The sequence below is a fragment of the Manacus vitellinus genome, unplaced genomic scaffold (genome assembly GCF_001715985.3).
Source record: "Manacus vitellinus isolate BGI_N305 unplaced genomic scaffold, ASM171598v3 scaffold_12_pilon, whole genome shotgun sequence".
Lineage (NCBI taxonomy): Eukaryota > Metazoa > Chordata > Aves > Passeriformes > Pipridae > Manacus > Manacus vitellinus.
This window is the reverse complement of record NW_021938949.1, coordinates 6209473-6221673: the sequence shown is the minus strand read 5'-3', so window position 1 is coordinate 6221673 and position 12201 is coordinate 6209473. Positions and strand designations below refer to the sequence as shown.

Sequence of the window (12201 nt, the reverse complement as noted above, 5' to 3'; positions counted from 1 at the left end):
GGGATGATGTGGTGTCCTGTTCCCATTTTGTGAGAGCAACCACCTGAAAGGGGGAGAGGGAAAAGCTGGATAAAAACTGGGGAAAAATTCTCTTGATTTAATGGGCTTCATTCTTCCACCTCCATGAGCACATGCAGCTAACAGGGCTCATTCAGAAGTCCAGGATAATATTCAGCAATAAAAGAAAAGGGCAGCTGATTAAAAAGTGACTGAAACCATTTCATGCTATTTCCAGTCAAAGGATCTGTCTGGTGCACTCAGTAAAGTTCATAGTCCTGAACTAAACCTATCACATGAAATATCCGTTTTCTTCCCTAGAGGAAATTAAGGATCTAATCAATGAGCTGGGGGAGAGAGGGAAGAGCATTCAGGAGCTGCAAAAAGTGAGGCTGGAGACTGAGAAGGATGAACTGCAGGTGGCACTGGAGGAAGCAGAGTCTTCCCGGGTGGTACCAACGCTGCAGATGCAAGAGATGCCTTCCAGCCTGGTGTCTGCTGCCCACATTCCAACAGATGGATTTTTTATGTACAACTGGATGGATTCTGTACACATAATTATGTATAGCATAATTACATTATGTATGTAATAAGGCTGCAGCATGGAGGTTTTAAGTTAGACATTAGGAAAGTTTTAAAATCATTAAGGGGAATTACTCCTTGGACCAGACTGTCTGGGGGCTGTAGATTCTCCCTTACTGGAAGTTAAGTGCAGTCTGGTCACACATCGTCAAGTGGGTCTGGTTTTAGCAGGAGATGATCCAGATTTTAGGCAGCACATTTTTAAGATGACCTCTTGAAAGCTCTCCAGCCCTGCTTTAAAAGAAGGTATTCATGAATGGCTTGGTGTGAAATGCTGGTATCTCGGTTTTAACAGGTTTGAAAAGTTACTGTATTTTTATTACTTGGTGGGCAATAATTTGCTACAAGGGCTGGATCAGACTCAAGATAACAGACTGCTGTACCATATGCTTCACTGGACTCCACAGAAAGAATCACCAGCATGCAACTGAGTCTCTGCAGGCAAGTCTGGAGATTGAAGGGATGGGCAATGCTGAAGCTCTCCGGCTGAAGATGATGGACACTGACCTGACCAGAATGGGAATGCTGCTGGATTGTGCCAGCAGGAACAACAGGGAGCGTGTCATGACCTGAATAAACTACAACAGCATGTCCAGGTAAACTGGAGAGGGTGGAAGCAGGTCCTGGATGGAAAAGCACACCAGCTCTGTTTTATACTTAAGCAACAAAGCAGTAGATTATGTACTCTTGTTTAGACAGACATCATGAACACACTGAGAATTTATATTTGAAAGCCCTGGTTCTCCCACTCACACCAATTTCAATCTGCACTAGTTCCAAGAAACCTTATACAAGAGAAGCATTATTATCAGCTTTTGATAAACTACAAATGTAAGGAACTCTTTATATGTAATTAAACCAAAAAAAGTTCTGTGTTCAAGAGAAGTTGTGATTGCTGTTTGAACAGGATTGCCAAGGAACAGACTAGAAATGAACAGATATAAAACTAAGGAGCTTCCTTCAGCTCTTCATTGCTAAAATAAAATGAAGTAAATTAGTAAAAGGCTATCTCTTTGTTGGAATAAATACAACTGCTGCCAAAAATCCCATTTTAGTAACTTAAAGACTAACAACAAAGATTCCTTCTCTCTACACACACGTATATATCTATATCTATATACACACACTCAAACCTAACTTGTCCTCAGTTACATCAGCCTCGATCAGGAGAAATTCTCTAAAAGTCAGTGTGGCTGCAAGGACAGGCAAACATGATACTGAGACCCAGAGCTGGGGGTTTTGTGGGATTTGGATTTGAGTTTTGCTTTTTTTAAAAAGAATCTGGCATCACCTTAAAGAACAGCTTTGCAGACAGACCTGCTACAACTTTCAGCTTCCTCTCCATTATTTACATTAATCTTTCATCTGCTCTCAGGACCTTTGGATCCAAAGGGATGGGGATGTTTGCCAGCATAAGAAGCTCCAGGAGCAGTGAGTGCTGCCTCTGCCCACCTCAGAGAGAGCTGGAAGAAGTGCAAACTGACCTGGAGGGCAGCAAGCACTCGGAAAAACTCCGGGAGCAGCAGAGGTCATGGAGAAAGCCTGGTGAACTCAGTGTCCATGCACAGAGGAAACACAACTATTTATGCAACAGCAACCTGAGAGCTCCTGTGTGTGTGGTTTAACATTAAATCTTAACTGTGGGTAAGCAGTGCAGGATTAGGCCAGCAATGGATAAATATAACAGTGGTCTATAAAGCAGGTCTGATAACTCTATGGAAAATGAAGAGCTCAGTCTTTAAAGATATTACACTGACAGCAGGATTTTTAAAAAAGCACCATCTTGGCCCAGCTTTGCTCCTAGCAAGGCTTATGAAAAGACTTTTAGCAGATTTGGTGGAAGAGTTAAGACACTGCTGAGGAAAAACCCACCATAAAACGGACAGAGTAAAATTCTGCCTCCATTGAAACTCGAGTTTTATTAGTTGTTTCCATGGTGCTCAGATTTCTTCCACAGTCTGTAGCCCACAGCGAGATCCCTTTCAGTGAAATTTTCAGCCTCCTTGCATTACAGATTGCAGCATGAAATAACATACCTGCCACTTCATTTTGTGCACAGATTTATGAAGCTACTTTAACATTCACCATTACCCTCTGCAGCACTTTTCCATAAAGACCACCCATGATAACATTTCCAAGGAGAGGAGTATAACTTCTGGAAAGGACTGATAAATCCAAGAAGCATTTCTCAGCTGCAATTATGGGACATTGGTTATAAAAACTGAGTCGTAAATGTGGCTTTTATTCCAAGAGGATAAAAAATACAACCAAGATATTCCCTTCCAATTGACCAACAATAAAAGGATACACTTTAAGCAGGTGAACTGCTATCTCCATACTAAATTGGGAGTTTAAAACTAATTTGTTATATAAAACCCACATAGCATTGAGCTTGTGCAGCATTCTGAAACACAATGGCACATTTACATGATGTTGTTCTGCTGAAGAGCAGCTTGTGTTACTAGAATGCAATTTTTCTATTAAAGCCTTTGTAGTTCTCCTTCCATAGAGTGGGGCTTTTTCATTATTATTATTTTTACAGCAGCAACAACAACAGCCCTCCAATGATTCATATCAGTAAACAGCAAGCACTAAATGAGCTGTTGGGCTCCTATTTTCCGTGAGATAAAAAGACACATCCATATCGTAAAGTGTGGAGCAGAGACTGTTTGTGGAGGATGCAATCAAATACAGCTTCAGTCGGGTCTAAAGCCAGCTGCTGCTACTGCAGCAGAGCTTTGAAATAAATAATGTTGGTGTATAAACTCAAATCCACACAGAAATTCAGAAAAACAGACTCAGACTCAAGGTCTTCGTAAACAACAGGGTCTGTTTCTGCCTCAGAGGTGTATCATTATTTTAGCTCTCACTTAGCCTGTGAGTAAACACACAGGTCTTAATGCTCTATAATGCAGATCCAGTGGGGATGAATCCCATTTGGCTTAACAGTGCACAGTTCTATAGAGGAAAAACAAACTATACAGTAAACTGATGCACAAATCACCTCCTTGAGAGCTGAATGGAAGAAGGGAGCAGATGAGACATTCTGGGTCTCTAAGACTGTTTTCTGCCCTCTAAAATCAGTTTGTTTACTATTAAATGAAAGCTGGGGCCTGACCTTCAACACTGTACTAATGAGCACAAGGAAATCATCAGTGAGCACTGAGCAGCTGATGAGAGAGCAAAGAAAGCTGTGGCTGATGCAAGTCACCTCCCCACCCTTCTGCCCTTTATGCTGGCAGCTGGAAACCTTAAGGTATATATTCCATTATTTCTCTCCAGTGCTGATTTGAAAGCACAGTGTTAATAACAGATGTCAGCACTTGCTTTTTGTGATCCTGAAAAGCAGGATGCACGTTAGCTCACTGACTGCAGCCCGGCAAAATTAATCCACAAAAGAAGAAATTCACTTTCACTCTGCCTCCCTGGTAATCTGCATCACAGATGGCACCCTGAGGAATTCCTCCATTTCCTCTCGATTTGTCCTTTCTTTCCCTTATTACACAACTCCACTCCTCACACCTCTCAGCCCTCCAACAAAGAGTAGGCTGGGTTCCCTCTCCAGCTAGTCAATGGCATTCAGAATTGGCACAGAGGGGAGAGAAGTTGCCAGCACTGAGCAGATTGCTCCTTTGGCACTGTGCTGACAACTGGCACTTCCAAATATCACAGCGAGCTGGGGGTTTAATGCACAGCATCTCCTCCCAGGCTGAGGCTGAGCCTTCTGCCACCTTTGTGTTTTGTGTTACTGTGTCTTCAGACGATGTCTTCACCCTCCAGCTACACCTCAGCCACCTTCTTTCCACTGAAGGGCAGAAATGAAAGCCTGAAGTGTCATTAGAACCAAAACTATTGACTTAATAACATGTTATTAACTTAATAACACCTTTGACTAGTCCAGTGGTAAAAAACGAGCATCCCACCACTTGGTTTATGGTCCAACCCAGAGTTATCCAAATCAGCTGGGCTTATTCCCATTGATTTCAGTGAACTCTGGATCCATTCTTCAGAAAGGCAGCTTATGATACACAGAAAAATTAAAGATATGGCAAAATTCCCCAGAAGGTGACACACAGATTTTGAATCTACATATGCAGCTTTCCATGATCTGTATAAATAGCTGTGCTCTCAATCTGTTTCATACCTTCCTCACAGCCTTCCTGGGTGGCAAAAGATCTGTGTCAGGAGCGGGATCGTTACGTGCACCTGGAAAAAATTCAGAGCAACTATTAAATTGCAATAAAAGACCTGCAAGTCAAGATGGAATGGGCTGAGCAGTTAACCCTGAAAGGAGGGGGAAAACCCCACCATTATGAAACTCCAGGGTAAGAAAAACATGTAAAAATATATTAGAAAGATTATTCCAACAGAGCAGCTATGAAACTCTTTCCTGCACTTGAGCTTTCACATTCAGCACAAATAGCTGAAAAGGAACGTTTTCATTTAACAACAAACATGTCCCAAAGGGAATGCAGTAATTCAAGGAAATCCAGACTAGGCAGAAAAGCTGCAGGTAGGACACTCTGAACCCACTGGAGCACAAGGGAACTTCAGCACTTTTCACCCCGTGCAGAACTCATCCATCAGGATCTTTATGGTGCCTGAGCAGAGCAGTAACAAGCCACTGGTATCAGCAGCTGATCTACACCCACAAAGGAGAATTTGCAAAGTGTACTGTCACCAGCAGCACGACTTGCCTTTTATTTTTGAACTGCAACTAAACTCTTGAGCATGAGAAGCTTCAAATTCTTGGGGTAGATACCATCTTCCTATTTTTGATCCTCATAATGGCACATCAATTTTCCTTCTGCTCCTCTTCAGTTGAAGGAACTGGAAATAGGGCTGGACCCCAAATGAAAACATCATGTGGAGCCTGAAAATTCTGTACTAGAACAAGAGGTCTCTAAAGGAGCTGGTCTTCCACAAAAGATGGCCACAAAGCCAACCAGTGCATGCAGGAGCCACTGGGAAAGAGGCAGAACAAACTGTAAATGAGGAGGCTGTAGGTATTCCCTGCCCTGGCTCAGTGTTTCATCACTTGGGAGCTGCATTTAATGGTTCTTACAGGTCCCTTCCAACTTGAGGTGTTCTGTGGTCACACAATGGCACCCTGTGCACGCCAGGGGCATTTTGCCTCTCTGAAAAACACACTGCAGGAAGCATGTATTCAGTTTATACTGACAGCATCTCTAGACATGTAGACTTGGATGCAGCTCTGACAAATTACTGTGATCTACATGGCAGTTCTAGAGAGGCAGGGAACATGGAGAAAAATTACATTTGTTGCCTTTTCCTTTTAAAGATTAGCATGATATGACACTGAGCTAAGAACTGCTGTATTTTCACACACTGGGGCTAACAAGGCACATCTAGAATCCCTCTCAAAGCAAGACTTTTCATCAGCAATTACCTACATGTGTATCTGACAGCCTGCTTCCAAAAGATCTCTTTTTGACTAGCTGTTACTCTTTTGCTGCATGAGGGTGTCCCGGGTCAAATCTTTTTCATATATACCTTAAGGTCAGATTGCACCTAAATCACTTTCACTAAGACCAGCACAGCCTTGCTTCTGAGGCCTTAATCTCAAAAACATCAACATCCTTCCTGGATTAAGCACAGCATAATTGAATCAGCTCTACAGCAGGAGCAATGGTGGAAAGTTCTTTGGAAAGGCTTCACTGGAGACAAGGTCTTAGCTTTTAATGCTTCAAAGCCCCGCAGAGTTCCTCGCTTAGATACTTTCCCTCCATCTGGTGAAAAATCATTTTGTAAACATGTAAAACCGTACTTAAAACGTAATTTTGTTCCTCTTACATAATTCTCCTCGGCCCAGTTGCGTGTCTTTAATCCGTGCAGCTGATCTGGTTTTATGGTTAAGCCAATAAGGGCTGCAATGATTACACATCTCACAGTCCCAGGACCACGGGCACAGACCCCCGCCTCGCCTCCTTCCTGAACGCAAGACCTCGTATTGCACTTCTGCCACTCTGACAAATACTCCAGATCTGTTCTTAAAAACCTGTAGGAGCAGCCCTACATCCTGTCAAGTCAGTTCCTAACACAGGGCTTGACTACTTCAAAGGAATCACTGAGGATTTTTTCCCCCTGTAGCCCAGATCTGCCTTGCTGTTATCTCAGCTTATGACTTTTCACCCTACACCTGTAGACATAAGAGGACAAATTGTTCCTTTCCTCAGAGCTGCACCCTTTTATCTGTTTGAAGACTACACACATCTTCCCTCAGCCCTCTGTCCTCTCAACAGGCTCAGCAGAAGTCATGTGTTCAAAGACTCTGATCATTATTGACACCTTTTTCTCCAAATTATCCCCGTTTCTCTGGTGCACAGCCCAGGACTGGCCATGCTCTTCTAACACAGCTCAGCAGAGCAGGATTCCTGTGTTTATTACTTGTATTTTCTTACCTACACAGACCTGCATGGTGTTTGCCCCTTCTGCAACAAGATATTTTGGGTTCCTGTTCAGCTTTTGACCCGTGGTCCCTCCATCCTTTCCTGCAGCACAGCCAGCTGCCCTATTCCCCATTGGGTACCTCTGAAGTTGGTGGTGTTGAAATGCACCTGCTGCTGAACCACATCCTACTTTTTCCACAGAGCTCCTATTCTGAATACTAGTTCTACCACTGTGTTTATTCTGAACTTGATCTCATCTTCAAATGCAGTAATTGCATTATTTCATCACGGATGACTAATGTACAGGTACAAGCACTGATATCAAGTACTTTTTTCCTCAACCTGTTTTGCAACTCCTTCAGAGTGGTATCATCTAGACTTGATTCCCAGTTTATTATTAGAATATCTTGCAAGCCAGTGTCAGAAGCTCTACTAAAAATCAAGATATATGACATACACTGCTTTGCCCTTATCTGCAATCCTTGTTATGCTGCCAGAAGAGGAAATTAGATTGGCTCAATTCATTCACTACAAAGCCATACTGCCCAGAATTCACCTTCTTTTTTGCCTTCGAGATGCTTATAGATTGTTTATTTTCTCTCAAACTCAAAATTAAACTCACTACTCTATTGCATCTCAGTATATCTGGGAGTCACTTATCTCTCCCCATTCCCCCAGACTTTTTATTTGTTGTTGCTGTATTTGAGCTCACAAAATCTCACAGGCAATGGAGCTTGAAGGAGCCAAAAAACAAGACCCCAAAGAAGAGGCAGCTCCTCAAGGGGATTAAGAGCAGGGAAAAGTGTTGCTAATGAAATTCTTTTGATATTCCAGCATTGAACCGCAGAATCATGGAATGATTTGTGTTGGAAAGGACCTTAAGGATCGTCCAGTATCAAGCCCCTGCCATGGGTAGGGACACCTTCCACTAGACCAGGTTGCTCCAAGCCCTGTCCAACCTGGCCTTGGACACTTCCAGGGATCCCAGGGGCAGCCACAGCTTCTCTGGCCAACCTGTGCCAGGGCTTCACCATCCTCACAGGAAGAATTTCTCCCCAGTATCCCATCTAACCCTGCCTTCTTTCAGTGTGAAGCCATTCCCCTTTGTCCTGTCACTCCAGGCCCTTGTCCCAAGTCCCTCTCCAGCTCTTGGAGCCCCTTTAGGCACTGGAAGGGGCTCCAAGGACCTCCCTGGAGCCTTCTCATCTGGTGTGTATGTATTGCTGGAACCTCTGTATTCTGGGAGTCACCTACTGAACACCATTAATAATCACACCTTTTTTTTCTTCTCCTCAGAGAAACAACCTAGGGCAGACCTACCTTCCTGTATTTTTTTCCCCTCTTTGTCCTCCAGGCTGATCACAGTAACAGGCCTGACAGGAGGTTGTACTGAGGTGGGGGCCAGGCTCTTCTACCGTGTCTACAGGGACGACTGGAGGAAACGGCCTCAAGCTGAGGCACGGGAGATTCAGATATCACAGAATTTTTTTTTTTTTTCACAGTCCAAGTGGCCACACATCGGAACGGCCTGCCCGGGGTGGGTGGCGGGGCCATCACCCCTGCAGGTGTTTAGGAGGCGTGTGGATCCGGCGCTGGGCGACGACGCGGTTTATGGATCACAGCGGTGGTTAGCGCGCTGACAGCTGGACTTCGCGATTTCAAAAAGCCTCTCCCCACCCCGACAATTCCGCGATATTTTTATGACTCGCCCCCCACCTCGCCCCTCCCTGAGGGGCCGCGCAGGCGCCGCCCCGCCCTTTGTGTGTGAGGGGCGGGGGCGGCGCGTGCGCGCTGCGCGTTTCCTGCCGCCCGTGTCAGAGGCCGGGCCCCCTCGGCTCTCTCCCGCCGCCGGAGCGAGTCGCGTTGACTGCCCCAGAGTCCGCGAGTCCCGCTCCGCCCCCCGCCCCAGGTGAGCCCCTGCCCCGCCAGGGACGGCCGGGGGAGCCGGCGAGCCCGCCGGGATGATAGGGAATGGCAGGGGTGGGAGTGGGGGGGCGGGGAGGAGGCGCCGCAGCATCCACTGCCCCCGAGGGCTGGGGACGCCCTTGCTGAGGGGGAGGCGGTGGCCACCGGGCAGGGGCAGCGCCGGGCCGTGCTCTCTCATATCCCCGCCGTGGCCCCCATATCCTCCACGTGCCCCCCCGCACCTCTGCCGTGTCCCCCGCCTTGCCGTGCCCCCCCATATGCCCACTCTGTGTCCCCCCCATATCTCTCGCTGTGCCCCCCCGTATCCACCCGTGCCCCCTCATATCTCTCACCGTGCCCCCCCATAGCTCCTGCCATGATCCCCCCTATCCTCCCAGAACCCCCTTGTATTCCTGGCCGTGCCCTCCCAGCTCCTGCCGTGCCCCCTGTGCTGGCAGGGCCGCAGCTCCTGATCCATCCCCATCCCGGTGTCCTGTGTCAGGAGATGCCCTGGAGGAGTCACCCCCTTGGGAAAGCTGCGTGGTTTGGAAGGGAATGACAGTGAAAGGGGGCTGTCCTTAATCACAGGGGCTTTTGGAAGTGATGTAGGTGCTCTGAGAATGGGCAGGGATTAAAAAGATCCCTTCCTCTCTCTGTCTCTCTCTGTCACACGTACACCTTCCATCTCCACTTCCAAGTCCTCATCCTGGCTGGTTGCTTCTCCAGGGATGGCCTTGGACCTCATGTTTCTCACCCCATGGAGAAATGACAGCAGCTGAGCCCTGTATTTCCCAACCTTGATCCTTTCAGTCCTTATACTGAAGGAACTCCTGCTGTACAAAGGTGGAAGATTCCCCCTTTTTAAAAAAAAACGTTGAAACTCAAGGCCAGTTACTTTGTATTTGGGGAAAAAGCTGAGGGAGAGCTGCATTAAATACCTGTCTAACAAAGCCATCATAACATCGTCTTCCCTGTGTGAGATTCTGAGGTTGGCTGGCAGGAAGGCATTGAGGTTATTAATTTATCATAAGGCCAGTGGCATTTTCCCTACTGAAATATGAGTTTGATTTTTTGTCTGTATATTGGTAAAGAATAAATACTACTGGAAAACTTCAATAAGATTTATCTCCCCTAAGGAAATAGCACTGCCTCTATCAGGGGACAGAAATAGCATTGCTTTTTGAGGTTATCATCACTGTTGGGTTTTATGGGTTTGTTACCAAACCAAAATGGAAAACGGTGACTTGTACCAAGTTATGGAGCTCAATGGAAACTCAGTCAATGGGAGGGGATGGATCATACAGGTTTGGGCCTGTTCTGGGAACAGCTAAGTAAACATATCTGGACTAGAAGTTAGGATGGGACCATATTTTATATGCAGTGCAAATCTGTGGAAAAAAAACCAAAACAGGATTGTGTTAGAAAGTGTTTCAAAATAGCTGCATTCCTTGGGGAGGGGAGGTTGGATATTTTTACGTTTTATTTCGGAAAGAGAAGCAAAGGCTGAGCATTCCTTGTTGGTGGAACAGCTCTTGAACTTTTCCTGTATATGGAAATGTGCTGCTACTGAATGTTGGCATGAGCTAAAGCAAGATCCTGGAAAAAGCACTTTGCAGTTGTGTTTTGCTTATATTCACACGTGGAATTGCAAATGATGGATGTCCAAGGTCAGAGGTAACTCAGATTATGTCAACATTTTCACATTAACAAGGAAAAAAAAATTAATTATTTTGCTTAGGACTGCATATATTTAATAACTTCATTTGATTGGTAGAATGTGGTTATTAGAAGAACCATGAAATTCATGCTGGTTAAAATTGTGAACTGGATTTAAAGCTTGTACAGTTAAGCTGTATTTGAGGTACATTTGCAATGCAACCGTCATTTGCATTTCTTTAGAATAACAGTGCTTGATTTCCTAAAACAAATAAAATTAAATAAGATTAAAAGTCTCTCCAGTTATTCCTAAAAAAAAAAAAAAAATGAAATCAAATAAAAAGTCTTTCCAGTTAGTTGCATTGGTGAAACACAGTCTCACCTCTGCCCCAAGATGCAGCACTTTCAGGATATTTGTTGAATTTGGTGCTGTGGTAGTAATTGCTAAAGCTCCGTAAGAATTTACTCATCCTTCTTTCACTGCTGAGTTTCTGTTGGATTGCCTTCATTTCCTGTTTGCTTCCAAATTCCTACCTTGTCCTGAAGTCTCCACCCTCTGCTAACATGGCCTTACTTGGGTATGTTGTAATTTCAGGCTCTAATGGGTGTGGATGTCTTGGAATGACATCATGGAAATGGTTCTTTTCCAATGTGGATGTGGGGGTAAAACCACTTTGATCCATCAGCCAGTGATAAATTGCTATGAAAATTAGTGGAATATATGGAAGGAATTGGCAAATCCAAGTTGGATGTATTGAACTGTGCACATTATTATTATTACAGGTGACCTTGAGTTTTTATGATATTGCCTTCCATCCATTTATGCTGCCCTTGGTTAATACAGGACATATTTTAGATATTAAAATATTAAAAATATTTTAAACAACTTTGTATTTCCGGCTGGATGTGCCTCCAATTGCAGATGTTCAGCACTGACTCTTGTAACAGCCATAAATTGAAGAAAAACTAGGTCTTTAGCCTTTTTTTAAACAAAATACTCACAAACTGCAATGATTCAGCTTGTTCTTTTAGTGTTTGAGTCTCATGGGGGCAAAAGCCTGACTATCAAATAGTTTAGTGCTAGAATTAATTGGAAGAAATTACTAATTAGTTAATTACTAATCTTAATAATTTTTCCCTAGGATACATATAAATGGCTTTATCAAATAATACATCAGCAGATCACAGTTCCACATCAGTTTAACCTCCTGAAAGAAGATTTTGTTGTAGTGCTGCCTGTGAGCCTGGGTACATGTCAGGGTTTTTAATCAGTTTGCTGAGCTATGTCCTAGATATTTATTTTTTTGATTATTCTATTTCCACAGTAAAATTAGGAGGTTTATTAGATTTCTTGAGAACCTGCTCCCTTGTCTGTGAGGATACAAGAAGCAGGTGCCTGTGGCTCTTAGGGCAATTGCAATTAGCCAAAGTAAGCAGGACAATTAATATTCATTGTCCTACTAAAGCTATCAGGGTGTGTGACACAGGCAGCTCTTGAGTAAATTAACATATTTACTGAGTAAGTTGTGATCTCCTGCAAGGAAATTGCAACACTGCACTGAAAGATCCTTGGTAAATGTTGAAGTTGATCTTTATTTTAATAATTCCCTCATTTTGAAGTGTTCTGTTTTCCATTTTACACCTTTCAGCT

General features: G+C 44.3%; 1 protein-coding gene across 2 annotated transcripts in view; it reads right to left on the bottom strand.

The window, feature by feature from the left end:
- Positions 1-4788, bottom strand: part of KPNA7 (karyopherin subunit alpha 7) — a 42339-nt gene extending 37551 nt beyond the window's left edge. For both annotated transcript variants that reach the window (XM_018067268.2, XM_018067269.2), the window contains exon 1: positions 4724-4788. The gene's annotated coding sequence lies outside the window, so the exon portion shown is untranslated. The remainder of the gene's footprint in view (positions 1-4723) is intronic.
- Positions 4789-12201: the final 7413 nt, after the last annotated feature.